This window comes from Engystomops pustulosus, chromosome 8, assembly GCF_040894005.1.
Source record: "Engystomops pustulosus chromosome 8, aEngPut4.maternal, whole genome shotgun sequence".
In the NCBI taxonomy this organism is placed as follows: Eukaryota; Metazoa; Chordata; class Amphibia; order Anura; family Leptodactylidae; genus Engystomops; species Engystomops pustulosus.
The window spans coordinates 52,122,985-52,142,984 of NC_092418.1; the positions used below are offsets into that span (position 1 = coordinate 52,122,985).

At 44.7% G+C, this 20,000-nt stretch overlaps 2 protein-coding genes across 19 annotated transcripts in view; one reads left to right on the top strand and one right to left on the bottom strand.

The window, feature by feature from the left end:
• Positions 1–3,431, bottom strand: part of PMS1 (PMS1 homolog 1, mismatch repair system component) — a 357,887-nt gene extending 354,456 nt beyond the window's left edge. For 3 of the 17 annotated variants that reach the window (XM_072120924.1, XM_072120923.1, XM_072120919.1), the window contains exon 1: positions 2,989–3,418. The gene's annotated coding sequence lies outside the window, so the exon portion shown is untranslated. Of the gene's footprint in view, positions 1–2,988 lie in introns of all 17 variants that reach the window. The other 14 variants (XM_072120918.1, XM_072120926.1, XM_072120920.1 and 11 more) reach the window with 11 other exon arrangements.
• The window catches only part of ORMDL1 (ORMDL sphingolipid biosynthesis regulator 1), a 125,437-nt gene continuing 108,516 nt past the window's right edge, over positions 3,080–20,000 (top strand). The window contains exons 1-2 of one of the 2 annotated variants that reach the window (XM_072120936.1): positions 3,080–3,283; positions 5,892–5,974. The gene's annotated coding sequence lies outside the window, so the exon portion shown is untranslated. The remainder of the gene's footprint in view (positions 3,284–5,891; positions 5,975–20,000) is intronic. The other variant, XM_072120935.1, reaches the window with a different exon arrangement.

The following is a 20,000-nucleotide window of genomic DNA, read 5'->3' on the forward strand; positions in this document are numbered from 1 at the left end:
GGGGGAAGGGAAATGACTAGCAATATACTGGCTGTGACCAATGCAATTAACACCCTAGGCTTACACTCAAGTCAATAGGTTTTCCCAGTTTTTTCCCAATCTATCAAAATATAAAAACGGTTATTGCCGACAGTGACCTCCAAATGGTCACTGTCCAAATGTCCGAAATGCGGCTTTTACACCTTTTTACATGACATAAAAATTTAATAAAAAGTGATCAAAATGTCGCACAGTCCTCAAAATGGTAGAAATGAAAACGTTGGCTAATTTCACAAAAATTACATATCACACAGCTCCGTATACCAAAGTATGAAAAAGTTATTAGCCTCAGAAGATGGCATTTTTTTTCTTTTTCGTACACATTCATTTAATTTTTGAAAATGTATTAAAACGCAATACAAAATTTATTTATAAATTTGGTATCACCGCAATCGTACCGAAACAAAGAATAAAGTAGAGGTTTTATTTGGAGCGCAAAGTGAAAGTCGTAAAAACTGAGTCCACAAGAACACGACGCACATGCATTTGTTTTCAATTTCCACATTTAGATTTTTTTCTGCTTCCCAGTACACGGCAAGGAATAATAAATAACATCACGGGAAAGTAAAATTTGTTACGCACAAAATAAGCCCTCACACAGCTCTGTACATGAAAAAATTATGGATTTCTGAAGGTGGAGAGTGAGAAATGAGCGAAAAAACCCTGCGTCCTTAAGGGGCTAAAAACTAAAACGCTGGTTGAATGTTACTGAACGCATGCGTTTTAATGGAAATGCATTCGCTATTGGGCAGCGCTACGCCCCCAGGCGTTTCCATTGTGTTTCTATACACAATGTAAACGCCCTTATGTGACTGGACCCTTAAAGGGGTTTTCTCACATCTCAATCCCCTAGTGATGTTTACACAATAAAGATCCTTTTAACCCCTTGCTTTACAATGTTAATCAGTGTAATTGCTATTTAAGCTCCCATCATTCCCTTGGCTGCTCAGTGCAAAACCCCCGGGTGTGGGCAGGGTCTCTCTAGGAAGACACATTATCATCGATCTAGTTCTGTGGGATGACAATGTGGTTAGATTATGAGGGTACAGGTGTAAATACACTTCAATTCGGTTTGTGACATTGTACAAACACACTGACACATAGAAGGAGAGATGAGACAGACCAGAGATGCATGATGCCTATTACACAGAAGCTGACAGACATTGTCAGCGCTGCTACATCTCACAGATATGTGCCTGCCTCCCCCTTCCCCCGGATCACTGATCTCCTTGTAGTTTGCACCCTGTCTTTTTCTGCTCTCCTGGCAGGAAGTGATCAGTGAGAGTCTCTGAGCTCCATGCAGGGGGCGTGGCCACAGACACACAGCAGAGACAGACAGAAATCTTGGCTGCATGATATCACAAATAAATCCACGATGGCAGCCAGACCCAAAGTCAGAAGTTACAGGGTCCTGTCTAGGGGCAACTGAAACTGTGTACACCAGGACTGATAGAGACAGGTTGGACTTATGTATGTGAAATGCTTCATTTTTGTTAATAACAGTCTTCATGGGAAAACCCTTTTAACGTTGAATTCAGATATTTTCTTCAAAGTATTGTATCGGTATTGTACTTCTCTGGGTATCGCACTCAAAATTCTGGAATCGGTGCAACCCTAGTATAATGTAGTTGTTATCACTGTAGGCGACTGTGGTATTTTATTCCCAGTGTGGAAAAATGCTCCGGCAAATTCTGCAGGAGAAGATTTCATGACGTTCTATTAGCTGATGGAGAAAAACTGCAGTCTGTGAGAAGTCCACTAGGATAACTAGGCTAGCAAAGAGAGAGAAAGAAGCAGCTGCAAATTAAGAATAGAACAGACCATTAGAGATTAAAGAGGTTATCTAACTGAAATGGGTTTTATATGCTCCAATGAGTCTGGGGCCACATATCGTCCAGGGGCAGGTCACTGCTGGACCAATTTACTGGATTCAGCGATAAACTCTGCAGGGGAGATGCCCACACAGATTCCGGAATAGGCTATAGGTAATGCCCCGCATAAACCCACTGCCCAACCAAGTGGGCCCTTTTACCACCCAAACAGGAGGAGAAGGGTAGAGAAGTCGCAATTACAACTAAATCACGGCTTGTACGTCTGTTTCAAGCCATAGAGCAGTGATGGCGAACCTTTTAGAGACCGAGTGCCCAAACTACAACCAAGACCCACTTATTTATTGCAAAGTGCCAACACAGAAATTTAATTTGTGATTTATACTCCTTGCTCTGTCACAGCTTTCATTTATACCAGCACCCTGAGGGGACCAATATAGCAGAAAATAGAAGAAATTTGGATGATCATTGTAGCTTCTCTCCAGGGTCCCATAAACAGGAAGAATTGTCAGGGCCGGAGTAGGAGCTACAATGATAATCCAGATCTGTCCACACCTTCCCACCCCTCCAGTAGTCCCAGGTAGTCCTGTCACTTTAAAATATCTCTGTGCGCAGCAAGTCCTGGGCTGTCTGGGACTGCAGGAAGATACCTGGAGTCATCTCTGGTGATGGCGTGAGTGCCCACAGAAAGGGCTCTGAGTGCCACCTCTGGCACTCGTGCCATAGGTTCGCCACCACTGCCATAGAGCATGAGATTGCAAACCTACATCCAGATTCTGATGCAGATTTTCCTAGCTTCATATTCCACCGTGTCTGTTACCCTACGTTATTTTCTTTATAGTCAGATTATTGCCCTCAAGCTGCAGCCAAACAAACTATTTTAAGCGCTGAATTGCCGAGAAATTGGACCATTTGCATTTTAATATAGTACTCCTACTTGTCGAGGTTTTGTTTTCCCTTAACAACATCATATCTTTACAATGGTTCTCAGCTTATACAAGCGGGCCTTAAACTAGAAAAGTATCCATGCCCCAGAGGCTCTAATGTTTTCACTTGTGTACACTGAATCATTTGTTACCATTAAATGCAACCGTTATAAGCAGTTCCAAATGACATCTACCTGCACGAATGCCTTTGCCGTACACGCGTTTCCCGTCCAGCCACTTACTGTTATTACACTAAAGCGGAAGATCCGCCCACATGACGTAAGAAGGACTTCCTCACAGCCTCAGTGGATGAAGCTTGTGTCAATCAGCCGCTTCGCTTCTTCTACTGTGCATTCCATTGGGATAGCGTCTATAGTTCTAGTGCCTTTGGTAGAAAATCGTTGGAGTCCAACTCTAACAGAACGCAATTCGGAGCAATAAACGAGCTAACCGCCAACTGCTGACGGGAACGTACATAGATTATAATAGGTGAGGAAAAACATTATGTACGTAGCCCCCTGCTAACAAAATGGCCAATGCTATATTGATGGCTGACAGAGGTGGATGGTTTAAATCCCGAGGGTAATGTGCATGTCACTGCATAATCTACTGGTGTCCGGAATGCAGTAAATCAGTCGAATCATGTAAACAGATGTTGAGCTTGTTTACTACACAGCTCCAGGTCTTGACAAGCATTCTTCAGGTGTGATGTCACTGATCAGATGTGGACTGTAAATCTAGTGCGATAGCACAATGGATGAACGTATCCTGCAACTTTTTTGTGTGTTAGGTTAAGTTCACACTACCGTTCAAAACTCTGTTAAAACTTATTTTAAAGGTTAAACTTATATTAATACAGGTAACATATGGCCACATTCATTTCAATGGACAATAGGGCACTCAATTTACATGGCTGTATTGTCAGCCGTACCATACTGTGAGAGAGGCATAACAAATAAATATGTCCTTTTTTCTTTAGTTTTTTTCTTTAGTTTTTTTCATTCCATGTGCCCCATAGAGGCCAATGGGAATGTTTACAATATGTGTTATATAGGGTTCTGCACCGTGTGCTGTTATATAGAGGTGTAGTATTCAAGGGGAATAGAACAAATGGGAGGTGCATTCTGTCAGCCAGCCATCATTTGGCAGCCCCTTGAATATTATACGGGTACGGTACAGATACAGTGGCATACATGCACATATCAAAAACGTTACGTATATACGGACTCATACAGCACAGAAACACTGGTGAGTTGTGCTTTGCACCTCCTATTAGTTGGTCGAATTTGCTGTACCACAATATTGAATATTCTGGCACATATGCTATTTTCTGTCCGTTCGCACCGCCTTGTTACTGAGGACACAGTCTTTTTTTTAGAGGAGTCCGAAAACAGCCTAAAAATGGTCTAAAACCTTGAGGGTGCTGTCACACATAGCACTTTGACTCTGTTTAGGGCGCGTTCACACGTTGCGTTTTGACCTGCGTTTTCATTGCGTTTGAAACGCATATACAACAGCTGAGGAGAGGTGATTTGCCTAATTACATCACTGTAAACTTTTCCGTTTACAAAACGCATCGCAAACGCGATGTTAACACATGCATTAACAAAGCGTTAACATTGCGTTTACAAACGTAAACGGTAATGTAATTAGGCAAATTACCTCACATCAGCTGTTGTATATGCGTTTCAAACGCAATGAAAACGCAACCAAAACGCAACGTGTGAACACGCCCTTAGAAACGGTAACAAAGTGTACAGAGGTGTGCCACTGTGTGATTGCATATGTGTTTCAATGGAAACACATGTAATTGGTAACAAGCACCCAGTGTCTTGTATTGTCTAATAGCAAAACACCAGGTGCTGGTTACCGATCGTATGTGTTTCCATATGCGAATGGGCCAGGCACGCCCCTGTGCGCTTTGATTCGGTATCTAAACGTGGTCAAAGTGCTACATGTGACAGTGAATCTGAGGCACAGCATTACAGGTGCAAATTACTCCATTATTCCTGCGTTAACAGATTGGTATATCTCCCCCTATGTTTTCTGTGACCAATTTTAGTTTGAGAAGTTTACTTTGAGAGGCTCATGTAGAAAACACCTCAATAATTAAAATCTCTAACTTTTCAAATCAACAACAAGCCTGTTTAACCCTTTGATTGTTTCACAGGAATCAAATAAAAGGGAGTTGGAATTTTAACATTTCATTTTTTTTAATAGAATAAACTCTTTAGCCTATTGTTCCATATGACTGTTCGTTCTCTGTAATGTAATATTATATTTATATATGTCCCCTATGATTTGTAAAATGCTGTGGAATTTGATGGCACTATATAAATAAATATTATTATTATTTAGCCCTCGAATGTACAGATGTGAAAAAAATAGTTGTTTCTCCCGATTACGGCAGTACCTCATATGTGGATGTCAACTGCTGTTACGGCGCAGAGCGATGTGCTTAAGGGAATTGAGTTTTTGGTGGTGAGCTTTAGCTACAAATGTTTTCAGGTACCAACTGAGTCCCTATGGTACCAACACCATATAAAACCCCAGAACATGACCCCATTTTGGAAACTACACCTCTTATAGAACTTTTTATTGGTTTAGTGAGCATTTTAGGGCCAAATATATTTTACCAAGCGTCTGCCACTGTAGTCAAACAGCCCAGAAATCATCATGAGGGTTCTTCCATCTATGGTAATACCCATATGTGGCAAGCCGCAGAAGGTAAGGACCTAAATTTAGCTTTTGCTGCATCATTTTCACAAGATCAGTCTTTGGGTTCCATGTTGCTTCATCAGAGCCCCTGAGGTACCAGCACAATAGAAAGCCATGAGAAGTTACCCTATTTTGGAAATGCACCCTCAAAGAATTTATCTAGGGTCGTTTATTGTGCATGTTTTCCTGGGTATCGTAACACCCCATACCTGGCAATTATCTATAGTCTGGGGACAGAGCTGGGCTCAGTTGGGAAGAACTGGCATTTAGAGCACGAACATTTTACATATTATTATTATTATTATTATTATTATTATTATTATTATTATTATAATTAATGTATGTGTATATATATAATATAATATGTATGTATTTGTAGATGAATCAGTGCAGTAAAAAACCCCTGAGAACTGACCCTATATTGGAAGCTGTAACCCACCTGTGAGAATTTCAACCTAACAGGTACAAAGATAACACATAAAGGATAGTGCCAGGGCCAGGATGAGGGGTATGTGATTGCCTAGGGTGCCAACCTCACCTTTCACCATGGTAGCGCATCCTAGACTTCAATATAGCTCACGCTATGTGCATCTGTAAGGCGCCCACAACGTTGATTACGGGACACAAGTAGCGATGTTACCGCTGCCTGCGTCTTTGTGCAAACCAGAAGCACGGGAGCGAGGAGGGGTAAGCTCCAGGGAGTGTAGGTAGGTAAGTATTTTTTTTCTGTGCTAAATATATACTGGGGATATGTGCTGGGCTTTACCTTTCTACTGTGGGGCATATGTGGGGACTACCTATATACTGGAGACAGGTGCTGGTATGGGATACATATATACTTAAAGATAAAAAATTATAACAATTATATAACTATTTTCTTATCTGACCGGAGCTCCGAATGTTCTTTATGATTTTACTTCCTTTTCCAAATGTTTAAGATGGTTGCCTTCACTTGTCCTTCATTTCGCTCACTGGCACAAATCCCCAGATCCTCCACTGGCGTTCAGACTGGCACGAATGCGGTTTGGTTCCTCCTATTGATTCCACCGTTCAACACAGCGGACCACTATCGGTGTTCTGCGATCAGGCACACCTACTATCAGTGGGATTTCCAACTTTACTTATGGAGTTGCTCTACCTCTTGACACACTATGACATATATTTTAAGTTTTCATATACATCATATTAAGTGTGTCAAGCAGTAGAGCAACTCCATAAGTGAAGTTGCAACTCCCACTGATAGTAGGTGTGCCTGATCTCAAAACACCGATGGTAGTCCGCTGTGTTGAACGGTGGAAGCAATAGGAGGAACCAAACGGCATTCGTGCCGGTCTGAACGGTGGGCTATTCTTATCTGGAGGATCTGCGGATTTGTGCCAGTGAGCGAAATGAAGGACAAATGAAGGCAACCATCTTAAACATTTGGAAAAGGAAGTAAAATTATAAAGAACCTTCGGAGCTCCGGTCATATAAGAAAATTGTTATATAATTTATCTTTATGTGTTTTTAACATTGGGACTTCTGGATCGGTCCTGGACCATTGTTTAGCTCTGAGATTTCAAAGTGAAGAGTGCAGCACGATACTGAAAGAACGCTAAATACATACACTCACCGGCCACTTTATTAGGTACACCATGCTAGTAACCGGTTGGACCCCCTTTTGCCTTCAGAAGTGCCTCAATTCTTCGTGGCATAGATTCAACAAGGTGCTGGAAGCATTCCTCAGAGATTTTGGTCCATATTGACTTGATGGCATCACACAGTTGCAGCAGATTTGTCGGCTGCACATCCATGATGCGAATCTCCCGTTCCAACACATCCCAAAGATGCTCTATTGGATTGAGATCTGGAGACTGTGGAGGCCATTTGAGTACAGTGAACTCATTGTCATGTTCAAGAAACCAGTCTGGGATGATTCCAGCTTTATGACATGGCGCATTATCCTGCTGAAAGTAGCCATCAGATGCTGGGTACATTGTGGTCATAAAGGGATGGACATGGTCAGCAACAATACTCAGGTAGGCTGTGGCGTTGCAACGATGCTCAATTGGTACCAAGGGGCCCAAAGAGTGCCAAGAAAATATTCCCCACACCATGATACCACCACCACCACCAGCCTGAACCGTTGATACAAGGCAGGATGGATCCATGCTTTCATGTTGTTGACGCCAAATTCTGACCCTACCATCCGAATGTCGCAGCAGAAATCGAGACTCATCAGACCAGGCAACGTTTTTCCAATCTTCTACTGTCCAATTTCGATGAGCTTGTGCAAATTGTAGCCTCAGTTTCCTGTTCTTAGCATAAAGGAGTGGCACCCGGTGTGGTCTTCTGCTGCTGTAGCCCATCTGCCTCAAAGTTCGACGTACTGTGCGTTCAGAGATGCTCTTCTGCCTACCTTGGTTGTAACGGGTGGCGATTTGAGTCACTGTTGCTTTTCTATCAGCTTGAACCAGTCTGCCCATTCGCCTCTGACCTCTCGAATCAACAAGGTACTAGCCGACCCGCCACAGAGCGGGATGGTCTTGCTGCGTCCAGGTACAACCGGGTCGTTCCTCAGGTGCGACTTTCCCGCGGTGGCAGCCAAGGTCGAGGTAACTTTACAGGAGACAGTCTCGTGGTCAAGTTCAGGCACAGGGCCGGGCAGGCGGCAGAGATGCAAGGTCAAGTCCAATCCGGGGTCAGCAATGGGAGGTCCAGGCAGAAGGGAAGTGGGAACACAGGAACAGACTGGAACACACAGGAGCACGGGAGCAGGAACACACAGGAGCACGTGGAACAGGAAGCAGGAACACTGCAACTGAAACGCAGGGATACTCGGGGATATCGCAGGGGAGCTTTCTCTATAGTATAGGCTCAAAGTGCAGGGTGTGCAAGAAAAGGCAGACTTGTATATCTTCTGAAAATGGCCCACGCCAATTAACCGCGTTCTGGCCCTTTAAAGTCAGTGAAGCCGGCTCGCATGACCTGGGATCGGGAATATGCGTGCATGGCAAAGGTAGTCAGAACAGGAGCCGGGACAAGTGAGACACACAGGCGTTGCGCCAGCTGAGACAGTGGAGCAGGGGACCACCTGTGACAATAAGTCATGGCCGTAAGGAGAAGGATTCCCAACTATGAATAGACTGCCAAAAAGAAGATCAGGATGGATCAGGCCAACACAGACATTTGATCATTAAGTGATGTCTGTGGCTGCCTGAATGCAGCCCAGATGTTGCGTACATTTAATTTATGTGTGCTTATTTACTTCTCATATATATTTATGCGTGCAGTATATTCATTTTTGGTAAATATTTATATGTGCAGGATATTTTTATGAATTAACACATGTGAAATTATATACAAAAAAGTGTGAAACAACTGAAAATATTCTATAAGACCTTTTACTTTGATTACTGCTTTGTACACTCTTGGCATTCTCTTGATGAGCTTCAAGAGGCAGTTACCTGATATGGTCATCCAACAGTCTTGAAGGAGTTCGAGGTATGCTTAGCACATGTTGGCCATTTTGTTTTACTCTTCGGTCGAGCTCACCCCAAACCATCTCAATTGGGTTCAGGTCTGGTGACTATGGAAGCCAGGTCATCTGGCGTAGCACCACATCACCCTCCTTCTTGGTCATGTCGCCCTTGCACTGCCTAGGGGTGTGTTTGGGGGTCATTGTCCTGTTGAAAAATAAATGATGGTCCAACTAAACACAAGCCGGATGAAATAGCATGCTGCTGCAAGATTCTGTGGTAACCATGCTGGTTCAGTATACCTTCAATTTTGAATAAATCCTCAAGTGTCACCAGTAAAACACCCCCACACCATCACACCTCCTCCTCCATGCTTCACAGTGGGAAGCAAGCATGTACAGTATTTTCGTTCACCTTTTCTGCATCGCACAAAGACGCGGCGGTTGGAACCAAAGATCTGAAATTTTGTACTCCTCAGACCAAAGCACAGATTTGTAAAAAACCTGGGAGCAGAGTGGATCATGCACACAATGCAATCTCCCTCCAAGAGAATAGGAGAGAGAACAAGAGAGAAGAAGACAGGAGCGCTCTCCTAGTGTATTATCATCGGCAAGCACGTGTGAATAAAAAGTTTGTCCGAATGGACTCTCACCTATTTCGTGATCAATAACATCATCCTTATGGTCCTGTGTGTCCTGGCAGCTCGATAGTGGATTGAAGCCCGTCCTCCGTGTTCCAGGGTCACCGGGGATGGTATTTCCAATGTAGATAGCAACCTGATATTTCCATAATCGCGCAGACTCGAGCACTCAAGGATCTTCTAGACACCCGATATTTTGATATCAGCAAATATTTATTATATAAAATAATAAAATGCGACGCGCTTCGGTCCGGTACCCGGACCTTCTTCAGGCAGTGTAGGAGGATGATGTGGTGCTACGCCAGATGACCTGACTGCCTGAAGAAGGTCCGGGTACCGGACCGAAACGCGTCGCAACAGTGCATTTTATTATTTTATATAATAAATATTTGCTGATATCAAAATATCGGGTGTCCAGAAGATCCTTGAGCGCTCGAGTCTGCGCGATTGTGGAAATATCAGGTTGCTATCTACAAAGCACAGATTTCCACTGGTCTAATCTCCATTCCTTGTGTTCTTTAGTCTCTTCACCTTGTTGCCTGGCCTAAGCAGTGGTAGCAGCTATTTTACCATGAAGGCTGCTACACACAATCTACCTTTAACAGTTGTTGTAGAGATGTGTCTGCTGCTAAAACTCTGTGTGGCATTGACCTGGTCTCTAAACAGAGCTGCTGCTAACCTGCGATTTCTGAGGCTGGTGACATGGATAAACTTATCTTCCACAGCAGAGGGGACTCTTGGTCTTCCTGTCCTGGGGCAGTTCTCATGATGTGAGACAGTTTTTTTGTAGTGATTGATGGTTTTTGCAACTGCTTTGGGGACACTTTCAAAGTTTTCACAATTTTTCGGACTGACTCGTCTGAAATTTTTCGTAATGATGGCCGCTCGTTCTTCACTTAGCTGCTATTTTCTAGCCATAATACAAATTCTAACAGTCTATTCAGTAGGACTATGGATATCTGTGTATCCACCTGACTTATGCACAACTTATGATCCCAACCCCATTTATAAGGCAAGCATTTCCACTTATTAAACCTCATAGGGAACACTTGTGATGTGAAAAACTTTTCTGGTGACAACCTCTTAAAGCTCATGAAGAGAATGCCAAAAGTGTGCAAAGCTGTAATTAAAGCAAAAGCTGGGAACTTTGAATAACCTAGACCAGTGGCGGCGAACCTACGGCACTGGTGCCAGAGGTGGCACTCTGAGCCCTTTCTGTGGGTATCCAGGCCATCACCCCAGTACAGAGTTTACCAGATGGGACTCAAGGCTTTCTCCTGTGGTCCAATGGAGCCCAGGATGCGCCATGCTCAGCGCCATTTTAAAGCAACATCCTTGGCTGCCAGGACAATAGGAGGAGCGGGAAGGGGTGGATAGAGATGGATTGTCATTGGAGCTCCTGTTCTGGGTCCCCTTATTCTTCCTCTTCAGGGGACCCTGGAGTAAAGCTTCAATCCAATTTTCCCCATCTTTCTATTGTATTGGTGAACTCATGACACCAATACAATTAAAACATGTAATACAGCAGGGATCAATAAGTTACTACTTAAATTGTCACGTTGGCACTTTGTGACATATAAATGGGTTTTGGTTGTAGCTTGGGCACTCTGTCTCCAAAAAGTTCGCCATCACTATAAGACATATTTTCAGTTGATTCACTTTTTTTGTTAACCCCTTAACGATGCGTGCCATGCTATAAACACAGTAAAAATCCTAAACTCCTTAGATATCACCACGTCCGAAAATGTCTGATCTATCAAAATATAATAACGGGGTTTTCACTGTGTTTAACCCTGTAACGGAAAATAGCGCCCAAAGTCAAAAATGGCACTTTTTTGCAATTTTGAAAAACATTAAAAAATCTATAAAAAGTGATCAAAAGTGACCTAAAAATGATAGTAATGAAAACGTCATCAAAAGTCACAAAAAATGACACCACCCACAGCTCTGTAAAGCACAGTATGAAAAAGTTATTGGTGCCAGAAAATGGCAAAATCAAAAAATAAAATTTTTGTACAGGAAGTTTTAAATTTTGTAAATGTATGAAAACATTATAAAACCTATACAAATTTGGTATCCCCGTAATCGTACTGACCCAAAGAATAAAGTAGAAATGTCATTTGAACCGCACAATGAAAGCTGTAAAATCCAAGCCCACAAGAAACCGGTGCAAATGCGTTTTTTCACCATTTTCACTGCATTTGGAATTTTTTTTCCCCTGGTTCCCAGTATCACTATGAAGTGCAATTTGTTACACAGAAAACAAGCCATCACAGAGCTCTTTACGTGTAAAAATAAAAAAAAGTTACAGTTTTTTGAACGTGGGGAGTGAAAAATGGAAATGAAAAGACCAAAAAGGCCAGGTCATTAAGGGGTTAAGTATATAATTCCACATGTGTTAATTCATAGTTTTTTATGCCATCAGTATGAAGCAACAATTTTTATAGTCATGAAAATACAGAAAACTCTTTGAATGAGAAAGTGTGTCCAAGCTTTTGGTCTGTACTATGTGTGTGTGTGTGTGTATATATATATATATATATATATATATATATATATATATATATATATATATATATATATATTTTACAGCCATGGCCAAAAGTTTTGCGAATGACACAAATATTATATTTTCACATGATCTGTTGCCCTCTGGTTTTTATATGTGTTTGTTAGATGTTTTTATCACACACAAATGCAAGACCAATCAAATTATGTATAACAAAAGTGTTTATTGACAGTTAGAATGAGTTACTGCAGCAGTTATTTGCAGTGTTGACCCTTCTTCTTCAGGACCTCTGCAATTCTCCCTGGCATGCTCTCAATCAACTTCTGGACCAAATCCTGACTGATAGCAGTCCATTCTTGCACAATCAATGCTTGCATTTTGTCACAATTTGTTGGTTTTTGTTTGTCCACCTGTCTCTTGATGATTGACCACAAGTTCTCAATGGGATTAAGATCTGGGAAGTTTCCAGGCCATGGACCCAAAATATCTGTTTTGTTCCCTGAACCATTTAGTTATCACCTTTGCTTTATGGCAAGGTGCTCCATCACGCTGGAAAAGGCATTGTTGATCACCAGACTGCTCTTGGATGGTTGGGAGAAGTTGCTCTTGGAGGACATTCTGGTACCATTCTTTCGTTATTCATGGATGTGTTTTTAGGCAACTCTGTGAGAGAGCCGATTCCCTTGGCTGAGAAGCAACCCCACACATGAATGGTTGCAGGATGCTTTACAGTTGGCATGAAGAAGCTGTTTTCCAGATGTTCCATACAATGGGAAAGGGGATTCATCAGAGAAAATTACTTTACCCCAGTCCTCAGCAGTCCATTCCCTGTACCCTTTGCAGAATATCAGTCTGTCTCTGATGTTTTTTCTGGAGAGAAGTGGCTTCTTTGCTGCCCTCCTTGACACCAGTCCTTGCTCCAAGAGTCTCCGCCTCACAGTGTGTGCAGATTTACTCACACCTGCCTGCTGCCATTCCTGAGCAAGCTCTGCACTGCTGGTAGCCCGATCCCGGAGCTGAAACACTTTTAACAGACGGTTCTGACGCTTGCTGGTCCTTCTTGAAGCGCTCTGGAGCCTTTTTTGGCAACAATGAAACCTCTCTCCTTGAATTCCTTGATGATGCGATAGATTGTCGACTGAGGTGCAATCTTTCTAGCTGTGATACTTTTCCCTGTTGGGACAGTTTTGTGCAGTGCAATGATGATCTTCTTTAGAGATAACCATGGTTAACAGAAGAGAAACAATGATGCCAAGCACCAGTCTCCTTTAAAGGGGCCAGGGGTGTGATTCTTACTTAAAGGGCACCTACCACCACAAATCTACCTATAAAGGTAGATCGGGTGGTAGGTGAATCAATGGGACGTGAGGATAGCCCTTTTAAGGGCTAATCCTCACGTCCCCGCACTGTTTTATAAACTTTTATTACTTATATATGTTAATTTACTTATGCGGCTACCGGGGTGTGGAGTAGCCGCATCTGAGGTTACACGAGGCGGCTACTCCACGCCCCGGTAGCCACATTACCCCTCCTACTCACCATGTTCGGCGCGCAGCTGCTCGTAGCTGCGCGCCCTCGTCCGCCGATCCTGCCGTCTGCGCATGCGCAGAACAGCAGGCCCGCGCCTGCGCAGCCCCGGCTTCAGAGCAGTGACCGCGCAGGCGCGGGCCTGCTGTTCTGCGCATGCGCAGACGGCAGGATCGGCGGACGAGGGCGCGCAGCTACGAGCAGCTGCGCGCCGAACATGGTGAGTAGGAGGGGTAATGTGGCTACCGGGGCGTGGAGTAGCCGCCTCGTGTAACCTCAGATGCGGCTACTCCACGCCCCGGTAGCCGCATAAGTAAATTAACATATATAAGTAATAAAAGTTTATAAAACAGTGCGGGGACGTGAGGATTAGCCCTTAAAAGGGCTATCCTCACGTCCCATTGATTCACCTACCACCCGATCTACCTTTATAGGTAGATTTGTGGTGGTAGGTTTCCTTTAATCATGACTGATTGATCTCCATCCCTGTCCTCATCAACACCTACACCTGTGTTGATGGAGCAATCACTGAAACAATGTTAGCTGCTCCTTTTATGGCAGGCCTGCAATGAAGTTGAAATGTGTTTTGGGGGAAAAAGTTAATTTGCTAGGCAAATATTGACTTTGCAATTAATTGCTGTTAAGCTGATCACTCTTTATAACATTCTGGAGTATATGCAAATTGCCATTATAAAACCTGATGCAGTAGACTTTGTAAAAATTAACATTTGTATCATTCTCAAAACTTATGGCCATGACTGTACATTTCAGGTATACAGCTTTGTGTTTTTGCTGTAAGGACATATATTTTTCTATTTTTGCTATATTTACTGCTGGTGTGCCTTGTTATAGATGATTCCATAAGAGTTGATAGATTTCATTCTTATGATTTTTTTTTTCTAATTGGGGTTCATGTCATTTTCTCCCTCAGGGGGGAGGATGGGTGGCCCAATTTTGCTTGGTTGCAGCCCTGCATAGTGTATAGTAAAAAAAATTGCATTTTTCTTAAAGATATCGTGTTCCCAGCTCATGCAACTAGACACAGATACTCCAAAAATGATTATGCAGGTTCTCCCGGGTACTTCAATACCCCATATATGGCAATAATCTACATGCTGGGCACTTGGCAGGGCTCAGAAAGGAGGTTATGCCATTATGTATACGTTGTGCAGAGTATCGAGTACATCATCTAATGAAATATGCAAGGATGTATGGTAGAGTCTAAAACATTCCTTCATGTATAGGCCAGGTTTTGCGGGGCATATGACGTACTAAGTCCTGGTGCTGCAAGGGCAGTATGGAGAGAGATCATAATCTGTGTATAACACAGCTGACACCTGCCTGTTACTGCCACGGTTGGTGCCTGCACCGATCGCAGCGGTTAACCTGCTAAGTGCTGTGGACAAACATGGGCATGGCATCTAACAGCTCTTCTCGCCATCATTGCCCCCCCCCCCCCCCCCCCCCCAATGGCAGGCTGTTAGAGATGAGCAGTAGAATTGCCATATAGTAGTATTGCAGTATATTGTATGAGCGATCAGACCCCCAGGATTAAAGAACCCTCGGGTGTCTGAAATAATAGTAAGAATAAAATATAAAAGATATTTAAGCTGAAAAGTAGTAAACAAAATGTACACACCTAAGGGATGGGAGGGAGCAGAAAAGATACATGAAAGGTGGGCAACTGCTTTGCCTATTACTGTCAAAACTCTCCTAGAGCTAGACTTAATATAATGCTTGGACGGCCTGATGACTAGTACCCCGCTATCTCCCTGAGCCTCCATACATCGGGCCAGCACACATTCCACACTGTGGTCGAGGAGCTTGAGGTGTGGCTGACAGGTTCAGCGCAGAGCATCATGCGTACATTGTGCAGCACTGTTGCATGGATAGCTCTCATCCGTAATCACTCCGTTTCCCTGCTTACACAGCAGCCGAACCTGGCGCAGTGATAGTGGCACATAGACATTACCTTGGTCGGCGTTGTGGACATACATGGCCCCCCAGGAGCCTAGACCCTGGGCACCTGCCCATACAGCCTATATGGTGATACGCCATCCAATAGCTGCGCCAAATCCCACACTATTTTTTTTTTTTTTTTAGTATTTCCCAGGAAGTGGGGAATGGGGCATTCTGGAGCTTATTCTGGAGTCCTTCCATTCGTATATCTTGAATTTGTAGGTGTAGCTTATATATCTTTATGCCATAGCTTGTCCTCTTAATTTCTGCCTGAACCTGTCCATTAACTCTCTCTTTAAAATATCCCAGTGACTTGTCAATAGAAAGGTACTTCTTGGGGGTATATGCCTGCACAAACCTGGCTCTCAAATAGTTTAGGATGGGCCTTTATCTTTAATAAACAATCATAGATGGGGTCATCTCGGGATGGGCACTGTGTGGCAGATTTATCAAGCTGTCTGAAAGTCAGAATACTTCTAGTTGCCCATGGCAACCAATCACAGTTCAGCTTTCATTTTACCAAGGGAGCTGTGATTGGTTGCCTTGGGCAACTAGAAATATTCTGACTTTCAGACAGCTTGATAAATCTGCCCCTGTGTTTTTTCTACATAGTATAAAAGAATTAGGATTCAAAGGGCATCCCGCTCATGGCCATGTGAAACATCAGGTACAAAATGTCTTTCCTCTGATTGATGGCTTCTTTATTATCTCATTATCGCTAAATATTATTTTTCTAATATTCATTATCTCCAATGTTTTTCCATCTCTGCAGTGACTGGTCCACCGCTAGGGTTGTGAATGGAATACAGAAGTGTCACAGGTGGTCCTGCGACCCATTTTGCGGATCGCGCGCTCACTCGTGTCACCTCTCCCCATTCTGGATCCACGGCCGAGCTCCGCGTCCCCGTCTCCTTGGGCGTGCATAAGGCATCTTCAGGAAATTTAAAGGGCCAGTGCACCGCTGATTGGTGCGCTGGCTGAGCACCTCCCTTCCTGCTTCGCCAGATCTTTGTGCCTTGAGCCTTGGAGAAAGCTGTTTTGATGCCTTTACGCTGTTTCAGAGAATTTCCGTTATGACTCTGGTTCAGTTTCTGACTTTGCTCCTTTGCCGCCTGCCCTTACCTGTTGCTGTGACTCTGACTCCGATCCTGTGCTGCCCGTCCTGACCTTCTGCCTGTCCCCGACTACGAGATTGCCTGCCGTTTCTGTACCTCGACCTTGTCTGCCACTGCGAACAAGTCACGCCTGTGGAGCGACCTGGTGGTACCATGCCGCAGCAAATCCAACCCGCTTTGAGGCATGCTCTGATAAAAACCGGGTGCCACTTAGACTCCGGTCCCAGGTAGTGGCTTTTGTCATCGTCCGCAGTGGTTCGGGGGATCCACAGCCTAACAGTAAGATCCGGCCATGGATCCCGCCATGGTTCCTCCTTCCAGTCGGCCCGATCTTGCCACCATCGTGATCCATCAATCCCGGGAGATTGACGCACATCGCGGTCTTCTGGAGCGAGTCACCACCATGCTGCAACAGCTGCTAGACCCCCAGCATCAGCAACAGGTTCCTGAGGCTGCTCCTGTGACTTCTGCTACCCCAGCTGGTCTTCCTGCCGCTGAACCCAGGCTACGTCTCTCAATGCATGGCAAGTATGACTGGGATCCCAAGTTCTGCAGGGGCTTTATATATGTGCACTCTGCACATCGAACTAATGCCATCGCAATTTGTCACGGAGCGATCCAAGGTGGCATTTATCCTCAGCCTCCTCTCCGGGAAAGCCCTGGCCTGGGCTACCCCTCTTTGGGACAGAGATGACCCGGTTACGGCTACACTTCGGAGTTCCGGTCAGTGTTTGAAGAACCGGCATGGGCCTTCTCTGCTGAGAGTGCACTGTTGAATCTGCGGCAGGGGAATTCCTCCGTGGGAGAGTATGCAGTCCAGTTTCGTACCCTGGCCTCGGAACTTGCTTGGAATGATGCGGCTTTGTCCACAGCTTTCAGAAAGGGACTTTACTCTTGCGTTAAGGATGCTCTGGCCGCCCGTGATCTACCATCTACTTTGAGTGGCCTCATCACCCTAGCCACCTGGATTGATGTGCGGTTTAGGGAGCTTTTCGATGAGTTGCGCCTCGAACAACCCCAAGTTTACCCGAGACGTCTTCCTCGCCTGGCTTCGGTTTTCCAAAAACCGCTCCAGTCGTGCCATCTGCAGAGGAGCCTATGGAGGTGGACAGAGCCAGACTGTCTCCCCAGTGGCATATCAGAAGAAGTCAGGGAAACCTATTCCTTTATTGTGCCATTCCTGAGAACTTTTTTTGGTCTTGTCCTATCCGTCCTAAGTGTCCGGTAAATGCCAGCAACCTAGGGTCCTTGGGAGAAGCGTTCCTAGGTGTAAGCAAAGCTTCTCCACGCCTGTTGATTCCGTTGCTTCTCAGCATTGGCACCCAGACCCAGGTCTCTGCCTTCTTGGACTCCAGCTCCGCAGGGAACTTCATGGATGCCGCACTGGTTTCCCAGTATCCCATCCCGGTGGTCCTACTCGACAAGCCTCTGGTTATCTCCTCGCTGAGCCGATATCCATGCAAGTCTGTGCTTTGCATAAGGAGAGTATGACCTTCTTTGTTCTGCCTCTCTCTACCTCTTCCCTCTTGCTAGGTCTTCCCTGGTTGCGGCTCCATGTACCTGTCCTTAATTGGAAGAATGGGGAGATTCTCCATTGGGGTCCTGACTGCCAGTCTCGTTGCTTGGAAGTTCCTCATCCTGTGTCTGTCATGCTCGCTTCCATGGCTGACAAGTCTCGGGAGGGTCTTCCAGCGTGCTACCAAGACTTTGCTGATGTATTCTCAAAGAGAACCTGCAGAGGGGATTTATTTGTTAGTCCTCCTCTTCAGCTGGTGCAGGATTCTTTTTCGTGATTAAAAAGAATGGGTCACTCCGTCCCTGAATCGACTACCGCAGGCTTAACAAGATCACCGTTGAGCACTGTTATCCTTGTTGTTTCGACCACCTACGTGGAGCCAAGATCTTCTCCAAATTGGATCTCCATGGGGCTTACAACCTTATCCGTATCCGCAAGGGTGACGAGTGGAAGACTGCCTTTAAAACCTGTGATGGGCACTTTGAGTATTCGGTTATGCCGTTTGGACTCTGCAACGCATCAGCCATCTTTCAGGAGTTCGTCAACGACATCCTCAGGGAATTGCTATATACCTGTGTCGTGGTTTATCTCAACGATATACTGGTGTTCTCTGCGGACATTGAATCCCATCGGTCCCACGTACGTCAAGTCCTTAGCAGTCTAAGAGCCAATCGCCTCTACGCCAAACTGAAAAAGTGCCAGTTCCATCAGAGGAGTCTCCCCTTCCTAGGCTACATTATCTCTGACAGGAGTCTACAGATGGATCCAGCCAAGTTGTCTGCGGTCCTTCAATGGCCGCACCCAGTAGGTTTACGTGCTATCCAGAGGTTCCTGGGTTTCACAAATTACTATTGACAATTTATCCTGCGTTTTTTCCTCTGTAGTGTCTCCTATTATAGCGCTCACAAAGAAGGACGCTAATCCCCGTCTTTGGCCCTCGGCGACTGAGGAAGCCTTCTCTAAATTGAAGTCTGCCTTTGCCTCATCCCCAGTTCTCACACTGCCTAATATAGAGAAGCCTTTCCATCTGGAAGTTAGATGCCTCCTCAGTAGGAGCTGGGGTGGGCCCAAATGCCGTTCCCTTGCGTATTCTTTTCTAAAACTTTTTCCCATGCAGAGAGAAACTACTCCTGCCTCCGATGTCATTGGAGATCTCACCGGCTCCTTGGCATATTATTCCTCCCAAGCAACTGGTTGTTGCTGCCCAGTGGATCTTTGGCAACTTCCTCCTGGCAAGACCTATGTCTGACCTGCTCTGCGGAAGAAAATTTTATCTTGGGGACCTTCTTCACATCTGGCTGGGTACCCTGGGGTGCAATGCTCCATGGCCCTCATCTCCCGCTACTACTGGAGGCCTGACTTGGCAAAAGATGTTCGGGACTTTGTGGAATCCTGCTCTACCTGTGCCCATAATAAGCCTTCCCGTCTGAAACCGGCTGGCCTCTTTCTTCCGATGCCGTCGCGTGTGGCTATGGACCTTCCACCTTCGTCTGGCAATACCGTTATCTGGGTGGTGACGGACCAGTTTTCAAAGATGTCAGATTTTTGTTTCCCTTCCAGGTCTTCCCTCTGCCCCAAGTCTTGCCAACTTGTTTTTCCAGCTTCAGGCTGCATGGTCATGGAAAATTTATCAGGTGTCTGAAAGTCAGAATATTTCCAGTTGCCCATGGCAACCAATCACAGCTCCCCTTTAAAATATTCATGAGCACTGGTAAAATGAAAGCTGAGCTGTGATTAGTTGCCATGGGCAACTGGAAATATTCT